Source organism: Lipotes vexillifer, unplaced genomic scaffold (genome assembly GCF_000442215.2).
Source record: "Lipotes vexillifer unplaced genomic scaffold, Lipotes_vexillifer_v1.1 scaffold677, whole genome shotgun sequence".
In the NCBI taxonomy this organism is placed as follows: Eukaryota; Metazoa; Chordata; class Mammalia; order Artiodactyla; family Lipotidae; genus Lipotes; species Lipotes vexillifer.
The window spans coordinates 668,320-673,596 of record NW_006795070.1 but is presented as its reverse complement, the minus strand read 5'-3'; the positions used below and the strand labels follow the sequence as shown (position 1 = coordinate 673,596).

Genomic DNA, 5,277 nt, shown 5'->3' with positions numbered 1-5,277 from the left:
TCCTGCTGAGTAGCAAACCTTCTTTCCACTGAGAAAGACACAAAAGCCGTCCTCCACTGGCTGTATTATCAGGGCTGGGGAGCAGAAACTTTTATCAACCCACGCTGCCTAACCCTTGCTTCTCCACTGTGGTGGTTGCATCTCCAGCCAGCCGTTATCAAGCTCTGCTGTGACCAACAATGGCACAAATGTGCCATCTCCAGGAAGAAGGGGGAGCGTTCACGAAATCTGTGATCTTATCTAACCAAGCTGCTAGAGAACCAGATATTAGAGGTTTTCCTTAATTGAATGTATATTTTTATTCATTCTCAAATTGTGAATATATATGAAAACAAACGTCCAAAAGTGGCCACTGAGGAACAACAGAGTAGTGCCGGGCCATCCTCCTGCACTTCCCCGGCACACACAACTGCCAAATCCTAACTCAGAGGAAGAAAAAGTAAAATAAATTATCTGAAAATGGAATGGGACTAGCTGCAAACCCTCTGATCACATCTGACAGGTATGCTGGTGGCAAGGGATGCAACCAGATACACCAAAGTTACATGCCACACAAGGGAATCTTCCTGCTAAAGCTAATCCAGCAGAGAGCACCTCTTGGAGGGGACCATCTGACAGCCTGGCATCTCTGTTAGGGGTGCCTTGAGATGGTAACACACACGCGCACACACACACACACGCGCACGCACACGCACACACGCGCACGCACGCGCGCGCACACACACACGCACGCACACTCTCTTCCCTCTATCTCCTTCTCCTTTTCCCCCCACCCCCGCCCCCAAAGCTATTCCAGGTTGGATCTCAGGCATAAACACAAGTGAAGTTTCGATACAGTAAATACATACATCCTCCATCAAAGGCAACCCCAATGTTAGTAATAGCAAACTGAGTGAACAGAGAGACACGCAGCAGACATATGAAAGCCACTGAACACCTGTGGATAATGAGAACCGGAAATGCGCTCATTAGCTGTGTTGAGGCTCCCCTGCAGCCCCCCACATCTTCTCTTTCTTTTTCTTTCCTTTTTTTTTTTTTAATGCTGAGCCTTCTTTTAAATTTATTTATTTTTATTTTTGGCTGTGTTGGGTCTTCGTTTCTGTGAGAGGGCTTTCTCTAGTTGTGGCGAGCGGGGGCCACTCTACATCGCGGTGCGTGGGCCTCTCACTGTCGTGGCCTCTCTTGTTGCGGAGCACAGGCTCCAGATGCGCAGGCTCAGCAGTTGTGGCTCATGGGCCTAGTCGCTCCGTGGCATGTGGGATCTTCCCAGACCAGGGCTCGAACCCGTGTCCCCTGCATTAGCAGGCAGATTCTCAACCACTGCGCCACCAGGGAAGCCCTCTCTCTCTTTCTTTACTGATTGGCACAGAGACATTGTCCAGCACAATGCAAGGAGTGACTTTCTTAAATATAGAGGTAGCAAGGAGGCTAGGAAGGTTGCCTGGCTGTGAAAAGCCATTTCATTCCAGTTAATAAATATACGGCCTAACAGAGCACTTTAGCATCCACTCCATAAAAAGGGGTTCGCTCTCCCAACTCTCAAGTTCAGGATTGGGAAATGAAATAGAAAAGTGAGGCCGTTAGAAAGAAAGCAGGAGGGAGGAAAATCATAAAGTTATAAAATGAACTTATGCTCAGAAATGTTCTGGATCAGATCCTGATCAGACAGATTTCTCGGGAAAGAATTGCCTGGCTGCCCTTGGAGTGAGCGCACTGATGAACTAAGACGGTTTCTCTCTGGTTGGGTTATCCCTAAATTATTGCATGTGGGAAATGAACCTGATTCCCACTTCGGGATTTGGAGCGGCAGTGCTCCCGTGGCCATTCAAAGGGCATATGAGCTCCACCGAGGGCTCACAAAATCTCAGACAGGCGGTTAACAATATCATCGTGTTAACTAATCGGATATTCCTAATGCAGCCCTACTTGGAAAATTCATAGGCACGAACGTGAAAATAAACTGAGAGTGCATGCTTACTCAGCTGTTATAAAAATGGAGGAAAATGAGATTAAAGAGGAAAGGAGAATAAATCATTGTAATTTATAAAAAGTATGATGCTGTGTGGCTGTAAAGTCTGAATTCTTTCCAAACAGCTCTATTTCAGAAGAGCATTTTTATCAGGCCATAGTCACAAAAGCAACTCATGACCAAGTGAGACTGAGAATCAGACCTAAAACAGGGATGCGCGTTATAGTCAATAGGGCAGTTATTCTTCCCCCTAGAGAAGAGCTTCTTAACTTCTTTGGCAAGAAAAGCACCAGTTTGGGAAAAACTGGGCTTTGCCACACTGTCACTTTGGAGAGAAGATGCCCTCCATGTTACAAGCCGCGTAAGGGTTCTTTCCTCGCCTTTCCTACCCTGCTTCCAATACAGCCTCCAACTCTATATCTAGAAGCCATCACCGTGCCTTGTGTGCTGCCTGTAGCTCATTTCGCTAGAGGAGGCATTTGGCAATGGCATTTCTCAATCATTTCCCTCCCCCAGTGGTTCCCAAGCATCAGTCTTCTCATGCCACCTAAGTAATTGCTGCCACATCCCTCTGCAACTTGGGCTATGATTTAAATAACAATTTTCTTAAGGTGACATACTTTATTTCCCGAAAGAAAACTTCCATCTAGAGTTATCACGTGCAATCAATGGCAGGTAACCATACAAATAAAAATAATATATACATTAAAGAATATGTAATAATAGTATAATTAATACAATGTAAAAAAATTACATAAATGTTCTTGCCTCTCTATGCTTTGCCAAAAAAAGAGATTAGCCAGTGTTAGAGAAGCATTAAGGATAATCCTGACACCAGTCTGAGATTCTGACCTTAGAGAAATCAGAACTGAGAGAGAATGGAAAAGGAACTAACTTTCACACAGAGCAACTCAGTATTACATAATGTCCCATCTGGGTCTCCCCTAAAATCATCTCTGATGCCACCATTGGTATGTTTCCACACTTTGGTAAACACGGCCAAACCCTACTCGGTTTAGAAGTGTTTTGGATCCTGAGTCCCAGTACCTCAGGGCTCTGCCCTTTGCCAACAGAATTAGAAGAGGAGATAAAAGACTAATAAAAAAACAGATTGAACACTCGTCCCAGATTCATGGTTTAATAGGAGCTTTGACAAATCAGTGCCTTAGTTCAAAAGAAGACTTCTCATCATACCGGGAATTTTGGTCCACATAAAAAGACCAAGCAGAAGAAAGGTCCTGCTTGCCTCCCAGTTTACGTTCCCAAACCTTATGGAGACTGGCTCTTCCTCCGTACTGACTCATCCACTAACCACAAACTTAATGAGCACCCATGGAACACGGCAAAGATGGAAACGGGCAAACGAAGCTAAATTAAATACAATCTTTGGTATCCAATTAAGTGTCATCTTATCCTTTAGCCTCTTAACTGAAAGGAAAAAAAAAAAAAAGACATAGAATTTTTTAATATTCTTACAGAGAAGACACTCTTTAGTGCCAACCCAGAGAATCCATTTTCTAGGACTCAAGGAACAGTTCCTGCTAATCTTCTTATCCAAGTTTTATCGTGGCAATGGGGAGAAGTAAGAGGCTTCCTCATTATACCGTGTCTTCAGACACGTAATACACTTGCAGAAGAGTGAGAGAAGCTGGGAGGAAGCTGAGGGTTGATGTAGGTATGCTCATTATAGGAAAAGGGCACATCTTAGACTGAAAGGCATTCCTCCCTACCCACAGACTTCCTTCATAAAAGAGATGTTTGCTTTAAGGAAACTTCTGTGCCCCTGGACATAAGCAGGCTTCCTTTAATGGCTAGAATTTTAACATAACACACAACCAGAAGAGCTGGTCGTGCTAGTTGACAGCAGTGTGGTTAGAGAATCATGACGGATGGATGCAAAAATCACAAAGGCAAGAACTCCTAAAGGGTACTTTCTAAAGAAAGATTTGTGATTTAATTCAAATCAGCCCTTAATTTTCAAATTTTTAGAGCAGAATTTTCACTGTCCATTTTCCTGTCCTGAGATGCAGATGTCTGAGACCACCTTTTCCTATTACTCTCAAGGGGATTTCAGTAGTTTTGAAACCAAAACATGGCCTCCATTTCCTCTTCTTTTCACTTAGAAATCATGCTGACACATCAATCATCATTCAATCATTCTACAAATGTCCTTTAAGCCTTTGCTTGAGGAGAACTTAAAGTAGAGCTAAATAGGCATTTATGTTTTAAAACTTAAACAGTACTTGACTAAACAGACAGTAACTGGGAATAAGAAGCCAGAATGTGGAGGAGTGCATTGTGGATTACAGAAAGAACCATGGAGGATTTGGACTAAGGTTGGGGAAGTGTGGTCCAGATTGATTTGTTGGGGCAAACAAGAAGCAGAAAGGGGAGAGGATGGCTGATCAGAGCTGCACTGCTGCACATGTGACTGGAAAGTTCAGGAAATCACGAGCCCCTTGGTTCTGTGGGGGCAGAGGGCTCATCTAGGACACATGAAATGAGGTAAAGATGAAAAAGCATCCTGAGCCACGCAGAGTAGTCTTCATTTTACTAATTTGATGGGAAAAAAAATCAATGAATTTAAAAAGGATTTTGGATAAAAATCCAGGTTTGAAATTTACTAGCTGCCATCTTGGACAAGTTACTCAAGTTTCCTTGCCTCCATTCTCCCATCTGTAAAACATGCTCCTTTCAGATACAAGCATGTAGGCTATTAGAATGTACAACCTATAAGCACAAGACTTATCTCTATATGCCCGCTATTCAAGATCTTGTCCGGCATACAGTGGGTGCTCAATAAATTTGTTGAATGAATAAAGGTGAACTAAATGTCTAAATAGATCTAAAAAAACTCTTTGTAGCCAGCAAGATGTTTTCTAAATATAAAGTATCAGAAGTAAGTCACCCCTAAAACAACTTTATATCTGCACCTGTTTCAGATGGCCTTTTGTGGGTTTGGTGTTGCTATTTAGGTTAACTAAGATATTGACAGTCTCAGGAGTGAAGCAAATGACAATTCTAATTTTAAATGGAGTCTCTGTTTCCTAAGGCTTTTTTGGCGCTTCTGAACTTTTGTTGAACACACAGGCTGTAAAATGTCATTCAAAAGTAAGTTAAGGGCTTCCCTGGTGATGCAGTGGTTGAGAGTCCGCCTGCCGATGCAGGGGACACGGGTTTGTGCCCCGGTCCGGGAGGATCCCACATGCCGCGGAGCGGCTGGGCCCATGAGCCATGGCCGCTGAGCCTGTGCGTCCACAGCCTGTGCTCCGCAGCGGGAGAGGCCACAACAGTGAGAGGCCCGCGTA

At 43.8% G+C, this 5,277-nt stretch overlaps 1 protein-coding gene across 3 annotated transcripts in view; it reads right to left on the bottom strand.

Moving 5' to 3' along the window:
- Positions 1–5,277, bottom strand: part of EPHA4 (EPH receptor A4) — a 137,536-nt gene that overhangs the window by 30,773 nt on the left and 101,486 nt on the right. The gene's annotated exons all lie outside the window — the stretch shown is intronic.